We start from the raw sequence: 19288 nt of genomic DNA on the forward strand, positions 1-19288 counted from the left end.
TGGCTTGCAGGATATCATTGAACATGTATGCCCTCGTCTTCATCCTCCTCCTCATGGTCAGGTGTTCCGCAGGAGTGGAGGGGGGCATCCCTCAGGGCCACCACACCAGCAGCTGCTGATAAAAACAGACGTACCATTGGATTTACAGTCACAACGGAAAGGGAAAAATAGATTCAAAACTCCTGTCCTTTGTTCTCATAAACACTTTTAATAAGAAATACTTACTGACGCTTCAGTTTTGCAATGCCTCAGGACAGCACTGCTCTCTAGCTCCTGGAAGTGGGAGGGGTGGGGAAGGATTTTCAGTAATAAAATGTTGGCCCCTATTCCATGGATATGAATATAGGGCAATGGCACTGAATATTGGCACTATTTTCAGCAGGCGGTGGAGGTGGTAGTTGATATTTCAATTCTGAGGGTCATAAAGGTACCGAAAACACTGCTGTTACTGGCATACCGAGGGTGCTCAGATCTGTATTCCATTCCATTAGCCTGCTTACTGCAATGGTGCCATCTGAATTCATCACAGAGTGGCATGGGAAATCTTCCTACCAAGGAAGAAGAAATAAGGCAGCCGTCCTAGAAACATTCAGGAGAAGATTGAAGAGTATTTCCAGGAAAGTTACATTTAGTTCTTTGAACTCTGATCTGCCATCTCTCAGTGAGTGCCCTAACCACTGGTTATGGGATATTCTGATGTTGATTCTCTGTCTCTCCTGTCGAAGCTGTTCCGTTGTTGATCTGGTGGGTAGTGTAGACGTACTCTCTGACTTAATGATTCTTTCATTATTTATCCACAGTGGAACAGCTTTGACAGGAGAGACAGAGAATCAACTTCGGAATATCCCGTAACCAGTGGTTAGGCCACTCACCTGAGAGGTGGCAGATCAGAGTTCAAATTTCTTCCTCCCTCAGGTGGAGGAGGGAACTAAGGGTACGTCTACACTACCCGGTAGTTCGGCGGCAAGCAAATCGAACTTCTGGATTAGACTTATCCCGTCTTGTCTGGACAAGATAAGTCGAACCCGGAAGTGCTCGCCATCGACTGTGGTACTCCAGCTCGGCAAGAGGAGTACCGCGAAGTCGACGGGGGAGCCTGCCAGCCGCGTCTGGACCGAGGTAGGTTCGAACTAAGGTACTTCGAACTTCAGCTACGTTATTCACGTAGCTGAAGTTGTGTACCTTAGTTCGAATTGGGGGGTTAGTGTAGACCTGCCCTAAGAGGTGGAAGCAGTATTGTTTGCAACACAAACAACACTGTTTCAGTGCTTTAAAACACAGCCAGTACACTCTCACCTGTCACTAACTGGCTGACCCCAGGCAAGCACACACAAACCACAAGACCCCCAAAATGGTGAGTAGCCGCAGGGGAAGGGTAAATCACTGTTCCTGGACCCTGCTGTACACGGGGCACGTGGCTCTTGGGGAGAGCCAGCACTGTAGTGGGGGCCTGAGAATCATTCCTGTCCCCACACTTTCCACAGGAGGTGATCATCATTATAGACGATATCTCGCTGCTGAGGGTGAGCAGGGAATCAAGGGAGGGTCTTCTGCAGCTTCCGCCTTCGCCCCTATGCGGCTCGCCTGTGTGCAAAGGAATGTATGGGGTGGGGCTGACAGTTGGTCACCTGAGGGCAGGGCAGAAGACGTACCCAAACCGATGGCCAGAGAAGTCAGAACAGGCTTTGTGGGACACCTCCTGGAGGCTAATTGCAGCGCTGTAATCACCACGGTGTCTACACTGGCACTGCAGCACTGTAACCAGGGTGGAGAAAGCTCTAGGCCTCTTGTAGAGGGGTTTTTTTGTGTGTTTTTGTTTAGAGCACTGCATCTGGGCAGTTTCTGCACACTAACTGGCTTGTCAATGTGTACACCTTGGGAGTTACAGTGCTCAAAGCTGCTTTACTGTGCACAAACTTGCCAGTGTAGACAGGGCCTAATACAAATGGGAAGGTGTCTTAAGAGGAGAAATAGTGTGTAGCCAGTTTCATCATGTTGTCAAATGCACAAAGTAAACGGTGGAGAGGGAGCTTTTTTCCTCCTCTAACTTTCACTTGTAGTAATCATAAGTGTTGGGATAATATGTTTTTAAAAAATGTTCAGATGTTGATTATTTTTCCCCCTGGAGCTGGTGAGTTTTCTACTGAAAACTTTGTTTTAGATTTCCAAATAAATGTCACATATGCCTCTCATTTCACTCAGTGCCTAAAATATTTTAAAATTCAGGAAACTGTTTTTTGTGTTTCATATTTGTTGGGGAGGGCCCTAAGTTCCAACCCACCATTTTTATATTTTATATATAAAGTTTTTGGCCTTGCCCCAGCCTCTTGCTTTTTTTGCTTGTCTTGTTTTAAGCCTGATCTTGCTCTGTAAAATATTAGCAGTATTCTCAACCCTAAATGTTCAAAAACTGAGTCAGGCACCAAAATATCCTGCATTTAGTTTAAAGAGAGGCTCAAAAACCAGAAGGTAAACTTTTGGTTTTTGAGCCTTTAGAGTACATGAGGATCACATGTTTAAAGGTGTTGGTTGCAGATGTGAGGGTGAGAAACTTGAAAGCTGAGATTTTCATGTAATCACTTGTCTCCGAGAGCTTGGGTTTTAATTAAAACACCAAATATCATAAGGTTTGTGATAAAATCATGAGTTGGAAACACAGTTAGTAAATTATTACAAATGAAGTAGGAAACTTTCAAAAATGGGCAAAACTTTAAAAAAAATATTTTTAACCTTTTTCCTTGAGCCCCAAAATTTAAGTTTGATGTCCTTGAACTCTGTGCCAATTTGGTTCTCGGCCAAAATAAAATAAATAAATAAATAAAAAAACTTGAAGTACACTTCTAAACAATGAGGCTATATAATATTGGTAAAAGAGAACCACTTTCTTTCCTGCATTGGATTGCAATTCACTTTGCTCTTCTTTGATCTTGTTTTCGTGGACAATAGAATCAAGTTAGTTTTATTTTGTCAGTGTCTAATCATTTTCTCTTTCTTATTGTCCTGTGTTAATACTTCATTCTTGGTTTGCAAGCACCACAGAAGCATATGTAAATTTCCATTTGAATTACATGAATTAAGACAAAAAGAGACAGTCACGTCTTTTGGAAACCAGGACCAAAATCTACCTCATCTGTCCTTAAATCCTCACCTAATATCAACCTGTATAATTAATGGAGCTTAAAACTGGCCACCATAACAAGTCTAGATTTACAATATGATACACAGGCTAGCACTAGTCTCACTTACATGCTATATTATAATCAGTGAATTACCCACCCACTCACTCACTATACAGAAGCTGGAGAGACTCTTCTTAAATGTATGCCCTTGCTATGGGTCAGAGATTATCACATATTTGTTGAAATCCTGGTCCCATTAAAGTCAACAGCAAAACTCCCATTGGCTTCAATGGGACAAGGATTTCTTCCCTTTTATCTTGCTCTTCATGTAAAACTGAGAGATAACTCCCTTTTTCATTCACCGTTCCAGTCTGGGCTGGAGGGGTCCATCTGCCCTGTTAACCCTCCCTATATAGGCTGGATATACTTGTAAGAGAGTTGAGTTGTGCAGATATTCAGTTACTGCTCCAGCCAAGGATTCTGAGATACAACCCTCCAGGCATGGTACAGTTAGTTTTATCTTTACATTGCTTACCTAACACATGGGCTGCTGTCCAAGAATAGCTGACACACCCTTCCCATAGCAGGGGAGAAGGGAGCTGGCATGTGCCTTCCACCTCAAGCAGCATACAGTTGTCAGCATTCACTTGCCCCAACCCAGTAAATCACGTGATGTAACCTGAGGATGTTTTGAACCCACTCTACAGTAAGGACACTCTCTCTCCCCAAAATTTCTCACTTTTGCTGACACCAGTTCATCTCAACTGTATTAACACTAGTGGGTCTTTATATGATTTTAAGCACGGTGTTGATTAAACCTGTTCTGAGCAGGATTAACTGAAGTGGTACTTTAAAAATGGTGATGGCAGCCAGCCAGTCTGTGTGCAACAGGTATTCCAGTGTTGCTAATACTTGTAGAGCTGAATCATTGGTAACAATGGTGAGAAACGTATGAAAAATCGCCACAGTGGGAACTTGCTGTGTGTAGCTCCTATTCACTGATGTCTCAGTGTGAGCCCTCCATATTACACCATCAGCAGGCAGCTGCCTATTAATTAACTGGGTGCTGCCTGTTGACAAATACAGAGTTAATATTCAGTACTGGGCCTTCATTCCAAAGATAGGACTCTTCTCTGACACCCTCCTGATATCAGAGGACCTCTCCCTGATCTCTATTCAATGTAGGCTTCAAGAGTGGGTATAGGTTGTCTCCATACCACTGAAGACATTACTGTTGGAATTCACATATTCAATGATTTAATTTGGCATCTGTTGAGGATCCACATTCTTTAGGTGGAAGGTGAGTAGGGCTATGGGGGCAGAGATTTTTAATTACAAAAAGGCATAAGATTTTTTTTATCTTGTGTAAAGAGTGCCTAAAAACTCTCTTCTTTCTTTTTGTTTACAAATTATTTGCTGCTTTTTTTACCTTAGGAATATCAGCTCTGATCTCAGGATGTTATTTCCCCCTTGAGATGAAGATCTATATGTTAGCTTTTGTAACGTAGTTGAAGGAGTTGGGGTGTTGAAACTTTAACAAAGATGTCCTATCTCAAAAATATTAGTCACTGGAGCCTGAATAGGTAATAAAACAGTTTTAAACAGTCTGATTGAAAATATCCTAGTCGCTCATTACTTTACTTTAACTCTTTACACTATTGAAGTCATAATTTCATTAGTTCATTTATCATAGAACCTTCAAGACTATACATGACTTGAATTTTTAACATCAGGTAATAGATTTCTTTTGGTGGGGGAAAAAAAACAGAAGAAGCTTGGTTTGCTCCCTTTGCAGGTTATTGTTAAGGTTAATGTGAAAACCTTAACGGCATATTTTCTGAGTTTCTGGTATTATTTTTGTTTAAAATGTTTCATTGATATTTTAAAGGGCAATATTTCACTGAAAACTTATTTTTTTACCTGGGACTATATTTAGAATGCATGGGTATTTAAAAATATACTCTAACATTGTTAAATTTGAGAACTCAGGTGGGATGTGTTTTTGGAGGTGTAGTATTGTAGGGTGGTGTAAAGAGAAAATTGATTAGCATTCGCAGTGACTGCCAACTAGCAGCACTGGAGAGCTGCAGATATAGCACCTTAAACTCAATTCCAGGTCATAAGAATGGAATACACTTCTACTGGCAGTACTCAGAGGAAAAAGAAATGGAAAGTGTTTGGATTCAAGGAAAAAGTGGAAAATAAGCTTGACTTCCTTGAACTGTGACAAACTTGCTTATGAAACTAATCATTTAAGATTTTGATTAAAAAAATATAGGACAGGCTATGATGCATAGAGTTGAATGGGGTGTGATAGCAATAGGGATCATTGTATCACTGGAACTCAGCAGAGGCATTTGGGCTTCAAATTCTGCTACGGGCACTAGAAGTTTTGTGAGGATTGTTGGGAAAAGTAAAAGGAGGCTGAGTCATTTGATAGGGATGAAGGAAAGCAGAGAACATTTGAGACTGGAAGACAAGGAAAGTGAGTTAACCATCTCTTTCTATTTAACCAGTCATGATTTAGGATAACATCAGCCATTCCCTAACATGCACTCCTCCCCATTCAATCCTTATCAGGGCACAAAACACCATTTATGTGCCTTAATTCTGTTTTCCTCACTTTCAAACATTGTTTAACTAAGTTGTAATTTTTTCAATTACTTGATATCTATTTATAATCAGCTTGAGTCTTAATGAAGTTATTTTTCTGGGACTAGACTAATAGAAACCATTGTTCTGAGGCCCTTTGTGCTGAAAGACTACAGCACAATTGTAACTACTAAAACAAATCTTTAGTCTTTGTCGCAAACAATTCAATTGATTTACAACAATAATATAAAAATTCTCACATTTGAGCTGACCATGCAATCTGAGATTAAATATAAACCTGAAAATGTGAGTTTTATAATGAAGCCCTTGATGCCTATTTGCATTGGTGTAATAAATGTGTGTTTTAAAAAAAAAAAAACAAAAAGCACACCTGCCTAGAACAGTTCACGTCTTGAAAACAACTATGGTCAGAAGGGTACCCATTCATTCAGTCTAGTTCATTTAAAATAGCAATGGGCGTAAGTGAATTAAGGTGTACTTCTTTTTTTTTTCCTAAGTTTCAACTCATGGAACAGTTCTTTATTAAAGGACTAAAGAGCACTGTTAAATATTAAATACACTTTTGCTAATTTTTAAAGGGAGAACTTTGTCCTTTCAAACAAGACTTCTGATGATGTACTGTTTCATCTTGTGAAGAGAGAAATACTCCTTTCATGGCTTCAAAAGATAGGAAGGTACTGCTTAGAGCTAAAGGTAGTTTTTTTGGCAAATAGTGAACTTGCTGAAAAGTATAGTTTCAAGGAGGCCAAAACTATTCACTAATTTGTGTCAAATTAGCTGAATATTTTCAGCTGAAAAAAAGGGAGGCGAAATTCCAAACAGTTGAAATATTCTGTTTTAACACTTTCAAAATGAAACGTTTGAACTTCTTGTTTTGATTTGGTCTAATTTGGGGATAGGGAGGAAGAAAAAAATTAACCCAAAATTATTTTATAAATCATATTGGTACAAAGAAAATAAGTTTCCAGACTACTAGTTATTTGCACTTTAATACTCAAAGTACTTTTTATTCACATTTTAATAGGTGAGGAAAGGAAGGATGGTTCGGGGGAGGGATAGCTCAGTGGTTTGACCATTGGCCTGCTAACCCTAGGGTTGTGAGTTTGATCCTTGAGGGGGCCACTTAGGGATCTGGGGCAAAATCAGTACTTGGTCCTGCTAGTGAAGGCAGGGGGCTGGACTCAATGACCTTTCAAGGTCCCTTCCAGTCCTAGGAGATGGGATATCTCCATTTAAAAAAAAAAAATGTAGGGCACTAGTCTAGGATTTGGGAAACCTGTGTTCAGGTTCCTGCTCTACTACAGACTTCCTATAGGACCTTGAACATTTAGCTTGTCTGTGCTTGAATTCACATCTGTAAAATGGGGATAATAGCACTTCTCTACATCACTTGAGAATGATAAATTAACGAGTGTGAGATTCTACAGTGATGGGAGCCATGTAAGTGCCTAAGAGAGATAGGCCAGTTATCCATAATATGAATTAAGGAGTTTCTCTGTTTTTATAAACAAATAGGTTCAAATTATTTCATACTGTATATGCAGCAGCTTTTTAAAAATAAACTCAACTACTTAGTAATATTAATACCACTTAGCAATTTGATAGCACACTTCATCAGTAGATTTCAAAGCATTTTCAAAGGAGGCCAATGTGATCCCTATTTTACACAGGCGGAACTGAGGCACAGAGTGGCAATGACTTGCCCAAGGTCACCCAGCAGGCCAGTGGTAGATCAGGGAATAGAACCTACCATCTCTTTAGTCCCAGTCCAGTGCTTGATTTGCTAGGCGACACTGCCTTTCCTATATATATAACTCTTCTATAGTGTATTAGTCTGTATTATCCTCAAACGCGTTGTTTTAGCTTGTGAGACCTTGAATGCAAGGATTTCATTCTTTGTTTGGCATACTATTGTGAATTACCATATATGCTGATAGCTCTGTATGGTAGCGTGGCAGCGCCATGATGTTTAAGGTTGTGTCATGACTCCTGTTTAAAGGTTGACTTTTCAAAATCCTCTAAAATCAACATGCTTAGTCAGATTCCTTTTTAAATTTGGTGTGCCTTTGGAGGATGCAGGGTAGGGTTAGTGACCCAAATGCTGAGTCATTTGAGCTAGGAGTCTGAAAATATAAGCCTTGACTCTTAGCAATTTTTAAATAAGTTATTTTTTTTTTTTTGCAGGGGTATGTCTACACTGCAATAAAACACCTGAGGCTGGTCCATGTCAGCGGACTCAGACTCATGGTGCTTATAGTAGGGTATAAAATTGCAGTGTCGACCTTCGGGCTCAGGCTGGAGCCAGGACTCTGGGACCCTCAGGCTGCAGCCCAAGCTCTGCGAACCCGAGTCAACTGACACGGATCAGCTGCGGATGTTTTATTGCAGTGTAGACATACCGTACGTGTCTTTTGCCAAGAGCTAATGATAAAACCGTTGATATGGGTCAAAATGTTTTCTGTCTGTCAAGTCTTACCCAAGACAGTGCATGGCACCCACCAAATCTTTCTGGGACCCAAATTGAAAAAGGTATTTTATAAAGGGCACATGCACTCTGTAAAAATGTACAATCCTGAGAAATCACTAGAGGGTTTCCAGTCCCACCATTTTATATACTTCAAAGTTTGACTCGTGTAAGTGCTTTAGAATCCAAACAGTTACTCGGATTGCTTTGAAATTTGGTGTACCTCCTAGAGTCGTAGGGTAGGGTTAGTGGTACAAATTTGGAGTCATATGACTGAGGGGTTCCAGAGTTAGAGGCCCCCCAAAAAAGTTTTTTTCCTTCTGCTGTTAAATTGAGAGGTACTAATGACTGGATAAATCACAGATCTCACTGAGCTTGATGGCTGTGGAGGTGGGGGGAAGAGGGAGTGAGGTTGCAGTGAGGGGAGGAAGTTATGGGGGGGATAAATGGGAGTGGGTGGTACGGGGGAGAGAGGTTGGAGGCTCAGGTGAGGGAGGTTGGTGAGAGTGGAGGAGTGGGAAGGGGGATGTGGTGGGGAATGCCAGGGAAACTGAGGGGGTAGGAGCAGTGTCAGCCCCACATTCCCCTCCCATGTGTGTGTGCCCAGATCTAGGGGACTCTTGCCCCTGTAGTGGGGTCTGAGACCCCATCGCCTCCCTCAAATGAGCTCAGATATTGGGGCCTTGCCCCTCTGAGTGTGTCTGAGCTCCTCACACTGCTCCCCTTTGTGTGCTAGGATTTGGGGGCCCATCTACAGGGGGTTAGTTCCCCCCACCACCTCATGTGAGACAGTTTTTGGATGATGTTGCCCGTTTGGTGGGGGAGCTGAGAATGGGCATTTTTCATATATATCAGTCTCTAAAATTCTTGGGAGGGGAATGGGAACATCCGTTGAGATGAAGAGGACAGTTCTCAGAACTGTTGTTTCAGGTTGTATTCATGTTGCGGTCTCATTCAGCTGAAAACATCACATTACCGTGGGCAAACCTCCTCCCCCCCCATTTTGTCTTTTAATAGTATTAGATAGAATACTATGAGTGAAAGTGAATGGGTTACAAAAGCAGGTGAAGATCTTGTACCTTTCAGCAGCTGTGAGGTTGGCAGAGTAAAGGTGAGTATGTGGGTGAGTGTGTATTCTGAAAGAGGGCAGAGTTAAGGTTGTATGGGAAACCTTAACTGTATTTCCTGATTTTTTCAGAAGTTTGAGGTTTTGCTCAACCCAACTTTGTGCAAGGAGGCAACATACCACCAAACAACCTTAATTCTGTGTTAACGTCATTTTTTGCTGCTGAATAAATATTTGACACCACAATTACCTTCAGAAGCCTTGGGGATCAATTGCTGCAAAACTACTGCTCAGCCCTGGACTGGAGCATGCTCAGTGCCCTCTGTGAGGATGGCACATTCTTCATGGCATTAGAATGTTTGGAGGATTTTGCTCTCTGCTTTTAACAAGCCTCTACTGAGCATGTGTAAATGGTGATTTTCAGAGGTTCAGAATTCAGATTAATTTCAGTAGATTTTCACAGGGACATCAAAAATGATCCTGTCACATTTCAAATCCCTGTTCCAAAGCATGGAAGTATGTTAGAGCTTTTCAGTGAAACAGTTGTAAGAATTTTTTACATTGGCAAAACAATATTTTTCCTAACCTTTTTCTCAGAAATAGATTAACAGTTTTTGCTGAAACTTCTGCCTTCCTACTCCCAGAATAAATAAAAATAAATTCAGGTTGAGGCAGAGATCCAACATGGAAAACTTCAGCTTGAAAGGTTCAAATCTATCAAATTTATAAGCAACTGAAAAGTGTTAGACTCACTGCTAATGCTGCCTAGAATATTTAAAATTTTACTGTTTACAGTAGACTCATAGTGTCTGTGATCTTTGCTGCCACCTCCGTCTTCCCACACATACAGGCCTTGTCCAAATCTTACCATTTTTTCCTCCACCATGTTTTGAAAATCAAGTCATTCCTTTTTTGGCATCTAAAACTCTTGTCTATTCTCTGGTAATCTTGTATCTTGACTATTACAGCCACCTCCTTTCCCCCATTGTAATCACATCCCCTCCCTCCAGTTCATCCAGAATGCAACTGCTAAAATGAACTTTACTTTTTTTTTTTTTTTTTTAATTTGACTGTTAGTGCCACCTTCAAATACCTCTTCTGACTCACACTTATGCAGCATATGAAGATAAACTACTTGTTCTTTCCTTTAAGGACCTACCTAACTCAACCTGACCTATATATCCAACCTGGCTCAGTGATGCTGGTCCCAGTGCCCTGTTTTCCCACTTCTCTCAACTATGTCCATAGTTGATTCAGCTCTTCATTCTTCTGAAGTAAATAGTTCAATGCATCTTAGTGCAAGTCTGTTTCAGATGAGGTCCTTTAAAGCAAAACAAATACAAACAAAAAGGCCAACCAAAGTTGTGTCTTTCAGCTTTGTATGGATGCTAACTATACTCTGGCATTTAAAAGTGTTGGGATACTAGCCCTGTTGCCCTTGGCCAAAAATTCCCTTCCCTTTCTCCCCAGTTGGCTGCCACTCTTCACTTAGAGCAGGGGTCTCAAAGGCCCAGCCTGCGGGCCATCTGTGGCCCGAGAACCTCCCCACTGCGGCCCACAGAGGAGAGACGCATGCAGACACGCTGCCCAATGTCTCCTGCAGGTGCCGCCCCCGGCAGCTCCCATTGGCTGGGGGAGAGGGACAGGGACACCATCACTAGTTGCTGGGCAGAGTCAGCCATGGAGGCAGCGTCACTTTTTTCCACAATGAATATAAACAAGTCAAAATACCGAACACAGCTATCTGATGCACACCTTGATGCAATCCTGAAGGTTTCAACTGCTCAGTCATTGAGGCCAAACCTCAACAAACTGACAGACCTGAAGCATTGCCAGGTGTCTGGCAAACACTAAAAACTCTCTGGCAGGTGAAGAATTGTATAAAGTTGTATGACAATTTTATTATTTCTAAGAAATTCAAAATAAAAAATACAATATAAAAATTTTCTTTTCTGAACACCATCTTCAGTGACATGATTGGCCTGTTGGGAGGATTTGAGGACTGGCACTGGCCCTAAGGTAAATTGAGTTTGAGACCCCTGACTTAGAGAATGCTAAATTTTGATGATGTTTACAACTGACATAAATACAACTTAGATCTTTAAAGATGAGGCATTATATGAAATATCAAACTACTTGCATGTGGAGAAAAGAAGATAATACTTTTAACATGACTCTCTAATCCAAATATTCTAATATGCACATTTAAAACTTGCTAACACTGAAACAGTCAAGATGTATGGGACACTAATGCATAGAGTAGCAGTTTCTCTCCACACTACTTCCCCATAAAGTGACAATGTACATCATAGGATCCTCACTGGTTTACATCCTTAAAATTCACACTGTTTACAAGAGTTGGAGTGCCTGGCGCTTTCTAGAGACACTTAGGTACCATAATGATGGAGACAGAAGGGAGGTGAAAAGAGAGCAGATTAAAATCTTAAACAAAAACACGCACACAGAGAATTGTTATTAAGCAATTGACATTCAAGATTTTTCCATTAGATTAAAGAAATATCAGTCTCTAATGCTGTCATTTAGATATATTTCCCCCCATGTTTTCAGTTTTAGACATTACTTCTCAGATTTGCTTAAACCACATTTCTCTGCTGAAATCAAAACAATGACTTAATGAAGTTCCTGGTTATCATAAATGTATTTCACAATGAATGCCACAGACCTAAATTCCATGTTAATAATCTAGATTTCAGGTTGAACATTGCATAATCTCAATTTTAAATGTTTTAAACTCCAAATCAGTACAATATAACTTTTTTCCATACATTATTTTATCCCACCTATCTTTGTTATATTATGTGGGAGCAGGATCTGATGAAATGAAAGAATATGTTTATAGGAATTCACAATCAGGTAAGTTTGTATGTCCTTGCAGTTTCTGTTGAACAAAGATGATCTGTCAGAAAACTTAATGCTATCTTGTGTGATGGGGTGATGTATGAGAATAAGCAAAAACTCCAAGTGAGCCTCCCTTTGTGCAGAACCGTCACTGCTGCCACATAGCTGATATAGACTCTTTTCAGCTGTCACTTTCTATACAAAAGAGAGAAGAAGCAGGGTTTGGATGCTTATTCCCAGTGTACTAATCTGATTGTATCTCTCTAAAACCAAGCTTAATGTCTGCAAGGTCACCTATTGTTTTTTCTCCATCACGATGGAAAGGTCTGGAGTTTTGACTTTTATATATATTGTATAAATTCACTTTTAACAAAGAAGGCCAAACCTTAGGCATCTCTTTGCATAAAGAACAAAATAGTATCTAATGTTGATCACTATATATCTTGAGGGACAAAGACTGAAAATTGTGTAACAATATGCATGACGTTGTTTAAACCATTGGGTAGACTTTTGTGTGTTGCTTATATCCTATCTAACCACAGGAGCAGAGGATTAATAGCAAATATATATAATGAGAATAACTTGTCAACAATAAATTAAAATATGTTTGTTCTCATTAGCTAGCATCACGGTCAGTTATTTAACTGTGATAGATGTGGTTTTGTGGAGGAGCTTTAAAAAGCAAACAACCCCCCACCCCCATCATTGTTCCAAACTCATATGGCTGCCGGTCATTGCTGAATCCATATATATATTAAAGGAATACCAGTGGAAAAATAAAGAATGTGGGCAATAAGATCCTTGGGTCAGTACATTATATCTCAGTATTATATATCCCTTAAATGGCTGCACGTGTGTACATGCTCCGTGCATTTGGGATGAAGCATGTGCCCTGTGCCTCTTTGTGCATTCAAATGAGTGGTCTAAAGGGTGGTACCATCCAGATATCCCTTCAGTTCCTTCTCAGCACCTGCGGCTATGAGCTGGGGCTTTGTCAAACTACGGAGTGACTTCTGTGTATGTGTGGGCAACTGAAAAATAGGATGATAACTAAAAGTTCATATAACACACCAGATCTCTCACGATTTCTGTTTAAAAGGACCCAACTTTACTTTCACTTGTCCACATAGATGCAGAAAGTGTCAAAAACTGTCATTCTGGATCAGGGAAATGTTCCTTTTTGGTTCTCTTAGCTAGTTATTCTTTGCACTAAACAGAACACAGATCACTTTCTCTTAAGCCCATAGTGACCAGGCTCATGAGAAGTCTGTTCATATTTGAAACTTCCCGTTAGGTTTGGAATTGTGATATGCCTCCCTTTGAGCCACCTGATGCCTGTGAGCTCCCGTTTTAAATGAAATTTTTATTCCTGTTGGCAATGACATCAGTTCACAAACTAAGTGAGCTTCAGCTCTAGTGACTGCTCGATCCTACCCTAATTTTTACAAAATGAGATACTACAGTCTAAATCCTCAGCTGGTGTAGATCAGCACAGCTCCATTGAGCCTTGTGAATTCCTTAGATAAAAATAGGATGGTGTTGTGGATACCTCAGATTCCTTGTAAGTCAGTCAAAATTTTACCTTGAACATTTAGTATGTTTCTCCTTGCATTGTATGGCCATTTAAGGTATGTCTATACAGTATCTGGGAGGTGTGATTCCCAGAGCAAATAGACAGGCATATGTTCGCTAGTTCTGCTCAAGCTAGCATGCTAGAATTAGTAATGTGTCTGTGGTGGCTTGGGCTATCCACCCAATTACGTACTCAAGGAGTCAGCCGGGATTGTACTCGGTTGGCTAGCCTGAGCGGCTTCCTGTGCTGCTGTAGCTATGCAGAGCTGTCACGTTTCCCTCTTCTTGTGCTGGGAATTGCACCTTCCAGCTGCTGTGTAGACATACTCTTAGGCAAGAACCTGCTTTGCTAGTTGGATGTGGAAAAACCTCTGGGTTTTTAAGTAGAGTGGATTAAAGCCCTAATTATTTAAATCCAACTTCTTCTTGTATTTGGCAGCAATACAGTAGGTCAAACTATGCCCAGGGTGACCATTTCTAGCCATGAAGGGCACATTAGGTGGAAATGTCATAAGTGACTTAGGAGCAGAAGTCCCTTTGGAAGTTACTTAGGTCATTTTAAAAATCCAGCCCATCAAGAGAAGGTCAGAGAGATGTTAATAAGGGTATGTCTTCTCTACAGGGTAGGGACTTTTTGTCTGTAACCTGTAGCCACTTCTGTGGCATGATGTTATTTCTAAACAATTTGCATGTTGAAATGTAATGGGTTATCTTTCAGTTAACGTACTCCTTAAAAAAAAAAACAAAAAACAAACAAAAAAAAACTTAAGAGAATCTTTTCCCTTGTTATAACTATTGGAGAGCCACAACAGCGTCTCAGAATTACGGACATGTTAAAATCAGCAGCAGATTTTCTTCAAATACACAAGTGCAGAGATTCTCATCTAAAGATGGAAGGAAAGTAATTGGGTATGGCACACTGCAAAGCAAAATGTTATTGCTAATTATTATGATTTAAATCTGTGATGTATCTATTTTATTTCAGACTGTAAAAGTCTTCTGAATACTACTCTCGTTTATCATCAGTATAGGAAATGAATCTCGGTAGTAAGAGTAATTTTTGTTCTATAGTAAATAGACAGGGATGGCAGAATCTTGTTCATGTCTTAAGTGATATTTGATGGCATTGGATATTTGATGGCCAATTCCTTTTTCCTTCTACATATAGTTCACATCCCCTGTTCCCCCATATTGAGCTGTTGTGTGTGCCTTTGGGGATATATCTGGTTTAGTTGGCTAGTTGGTTTATTTAAAAAAATCTGTATTACAGTCCATAGCTCTTCTTTATGAAAGCACACAAACTATGTAATGTTAAGTATCTAATTGAAATCCTTCTGCAGTAATGGTAGGGTTAAGAATTTGAAGCTGAATTTCTGTCTACCTAGGTCTTTGCAGAAAAAGAGAACAGAAAAGAGCACATCTGTCACATTCAGAAGAGGAAGCAAAATGAGGCTGATCGCCTAACGAGAAAGTAGGTTTTAATTTCAAACTGTTCTATGGAAGGTTTTTCTGAATCCATCTTGCCTACCAATAAAGGGAAAAAAAAGAATGTGGGAAAGCAATGTCGGTCATAATTATCATGAACCATCTGACTTGTATTAGGAGATGGAGGGCTCAAAGTGTGTATCTACTCTCAAAAGTGTTACACTCCAAAGTAACACTGGAAAATGGTACCACCTTACTAAGATCTGTTGTCTGTATACATTGAATCATATTTGCTTGTTTTAGTGAAACGAATTTTTACTACCGTTCAGTCCTGCAGAACACAGGTTTGGGCAAGTGGACTGGATTCATGTCATATAAGCTTTTCAACAAAACTGTTGCATTCTAATTGGAGTGTAACCTGTGCAAGCCTCAGGGCAGACTGTCAAAAAGCAGGGCAGATACCCCAAACTGGCTGTATGTTCTATAATTAGATTTCACCAACCCAATAAAAATGTGAACTCCTGAAGCGCTATAACGGTCTTACCATAGAGTCACAGACAGTCCCCTTGGGCATTCCACTCTATCTTCCCACCCAGACAAGATGAACTTTGGCATGGTTTTCACTGGTGGTGGTGGTGGGTGGGGGAAATCTATCTAAGTTACGCAACTCCAGCTACGTGAACAATGTAGCTGAAGTCGACGTACTTAGGTCTACTCACGGCAGTGTCTTAATTGAGGTGAGTTGACTGCTGATGCTTCCCCGTCGACTCTGCCTGTGCTCCCCCACCAGTGGAGTACAGGAGTCGACGGGAGAGCGCTCGGGCGTTGATTTATTGTGTCTAGACTAGACGCGATAAATTGACACCCCCCTCAGATCGATTGCTGCCCGCTGATTCGGTAGGTAGTATAGACATACCCTTAGTGACAGTCAGTTTCTGTACACTGGAGATCACACAAGATTCAGGTTGTTTCCAGCCACTTATCCCAGGTAAATTTGTACCTCACATCTCATACCAAAGACATCACTTGTAGCTAATCCTATAGGAAACCAACTAAGGATTTACTAACTAGGAAAAAGGAAATGAGTTATCAGGTTAAAGCAGGCAAACATATATACATGAATGAGTTTGTCTGTTTTTTAAAAGGTGACAGCATTGTAGTTATCTATCAGCACTGAATGTCTTTTAGGGTTAACCCAGGTTTCCTAGCTTCTGTTTCCTAGCTCCAGCCCTGTGAGAGTCCAAACAGCAAAGAGTGAACAAGAAAATCTGTCATCTATCTTAGTCCTTCCTCCATAATTCAAGCTGATGAGATGAGCTCTTTTGCACGTAGTCTCTTCATGATGTGTGAAGGGGCAATTAACAGTCTTTGTATTGTGATGTCCCACAATGGCCCATTTCATTTGGATAGCCTTCTTAATGAGCAGGAGATGATCCCTTCTGACAGTTTGACAGTTTCAGGGCAAATGTTTTTAGTTATAAAACAAAAACTTAAGTATTACTTTATGGCACATGATAAAGATATGTGAGATTAATGTATACAGCAATTTACAAGCATTTCATAAAGCCTAAACACATTGTTTTAAGTTCAGTAACCATCTTAACCATACTAACACACAGGTTTTCTTCAAATACACAAGTGGTTTTGGGCAATGAATTTGTCAGTGCTTGGCCAAGGCCTAAAGCCTTGGGAAGAGCTGGCACCTGGTCTGCCAGTGTCACACCATTGTCTTCAAATTCTGCCATCAGTTGCACAAGTGCAGCTTCACTAAAGAGCCGAATTTGAAGTAGGAGTTGCACAGATTTAATTAAGAACAGCATTTGGCCTGTTATATCTTTATCGCTGGTGCTGATGAATAAGCCATCTCTCCTAGGGTTACCATATTTCGAGCCTCCAAAAGGAGGACACTCCACCGGCCCCACCCCCAGCCCCGCCCACGCCCCAACTCCGCCCCTTCCCAAAGTCCCTGCCCCAACTCCGCCCCCTCCCCTGCTTCCTGCGAACATTTGATTCGCGGGAAGCCTGAAGCAGGTAAGGGGGGGTGTGGGGGGAGGAGGAGCGGCCCAGGCTGGCGCCCCCCCCCCCCAGCGTTTCCAGCCTGGGCCGGCCCCCGGCCGAGCACCCCCTGGCCCCGCTGGCCCCCGGACCCCCGGCCGAGCATCCCCCGGCCCGCTCAGCACCCCCCAGCCCTGCCGGCCCCCCGGCCCGCTCAGCACCCCCCGGCCGAGCACCCCCTGGCCCCGCTGGCCCCCGGACCCCCGGCCGAGCATCCCCCGGCCCGCTCAGCACCCCCCAGCCCTGCCGGCCCCCCAGCCCGCTCAGCACCCCACGGCCCGGACCCCGGCCGAGCACCCCCCAGCCCCGCCGGCCCCCCAGCCCGCTCAGCACCCCCCGGCCGAGCACCCCCTGGCCCCGCCGGCCCCCGGCCGAGCATCCCCCGGCCCGCTCAGCACCCCCCAGCCCTGCCGGCCCCCCGGCCCGCTCAGCACCCCACGGCCCGGACCCCGGCCGAGCACCCCCTGGCCCCGCCGGCCCCCGGACCCCTGGCCGAGCATCCCCCGGCCCGCTCAACACCCGCCGGCCCCCGGTCCCCCGGCAGCGCCGGCGCTCAGCCCCCCCGGCCCAGCACCGCCACCCGCATGTCCTGATTTTCCCGGACATGTCCGGCTTTTGGGAATTTCCCCCCGGACGGGGATTTGGAGCCCAAAAAGCCGGACATGTCCGGGAAAATCCGGACGTATGGTAACCCTAATCTCTCCACCTCTAATGTGAGATGAATGAGGACAGGAGCAAGCAATCATTGAATTGGTCACTGTTAGCAGAGGTACTGGACAAATGAAGTATACTGAGAAGTACATAGTGATATCCAAATATATCTTGTACTGAATGTGACAGATGGCAATTTCCTGCAATGTTCTGGACAAACCTTATTGAATTAAGTTTATGTATCATTGTGGGCTGGGGATTGTATGTAATTCCATGGGGAAGGGGGACCACAGCCCCCCAGAAACTAAGAACAGTGAGGCAAATTCACTCAGGTTATAAGACTTCCAGAGAGCTACCACCACCTGTTGACAGGCTCTCATAATTAGTTTGAACTGGATTCTCCAAGGACTACTAGACAGAGTAAGGATTTTTGGATAAATAGTCTGAGTTTAAACTGACTCAGGGATCTCATTTTGATCCAGCAAACAGACAGGACCTTCTATCAAAGGGAGGGTCCTAATCCTTAGGTAAGGATTGGAGGGACTGACACTGACTAGAGCCCTTGTTGAGAGTAAGAGGATGATATCTGGTAATTTATTAGCATGCAAGTAGGTTCTTTTATTGTTTTTTAACAGGCTTTCTCTGTAATGCTTTTACCTTAAGAATAATCGTGCTTGCTTAGAAAGAGCTGTGTGGTAACTTAGCTGTGGTAATTATGCTGTTTAGCATCTCTGAAAAGAGTAGTAAAGCAGACTGGCTTAGGCAGCCTGACTTTGCTGGGGAGGTCACAGTAGAGGCAGGGAACTGTGCCGTGTGGAAATACCCCAGTCAGAAGGGTGAGAGATGCCGATCTTAACTTGAGAGGTGACAGCTGAGGAGCTGGGAGCCTAGAGTGGGTACCTGTGCTGGACCATGAGGGGAAAATACAGGTGCAGCTGCCCTGGACTGTAACACTGGATATCCGCTGAAGTGATTTATAATACTAATTTTTATACAACCCAAGAAAACGTGGGTAAGCTGTGTAAGTATAAATAAAGGCTTCAGCTATAGGAATTATGGAGGTGCTTTCCATGGATAAACATGTATAAGCAGGACTGTAAAGGTAATAATGGCTCTTAATTTAGTCAAGATAATTAGGGTGAGCCTCTTTAATTGTGTAGAAAGGTAACAAAAACAGACATGTAATCCTGTTCCCAGTTTTTAAGAATGGATTATCATATCGTATCAAATCAAAACTGTAATTATTCATTTTTTTTATCAGGCTACAAATTTTCTGATTTAAAGACACCCTCTCCCAAGAAAAAGTCCAGTGTTATGGCCCTCATAGGGGATCACGTATTATACTGAGAGGACTATACTTTATGGGCTAGATCAGTGGTGGGCAACCTGTGGCCTGTGGGCTGCACATGGCCCATCAGGGTAATCTGTTGGTGGGCCGCAAGACTTCCCGCAGCAGCTCCCATT

General features: G+C 42.2%; 1 protein-coding gene across 10 annotated transcripts in view; it reads left to right on the top strand.

The window, feature by feature from the left end:
• The window catches only part of SIPA1L2 (signal induced proliferation associated 1 like 2), a 244219-nt gene that overhangs the window by 21457 nt on the left and 203474 nt on the right, over positions 1–19288 (top strand). The window contains exon 2 of one of the 10 annotated variants that reach the window (XM_054022992.1): positions 15079–15164. The exons of the other annotated variants lie outside the window; for them this stretch is intronic. The gene's annotated coding sequence lies outside the window, so the exon portion shown is untranslated. The remainder of the gene's footprint in view (positions 1–15078; positions 15165–19288) is intronic. 10 annotated transcript variants of the gene reach the window in all.

Source organism: Malaclemys terrapin, chromosome 3 (assembly GCF_027887155.1).
Source record: "Malaclemys terrapin pileata isolate rMalTer1 chromosome 3, rMalTer1.hap1, whole genome shotgun sequence".
NCBI lineage: Eukaryota > Metazoa > Chordata > Testudines > Emydidae > Malaclemys > Malaclemys terrapin.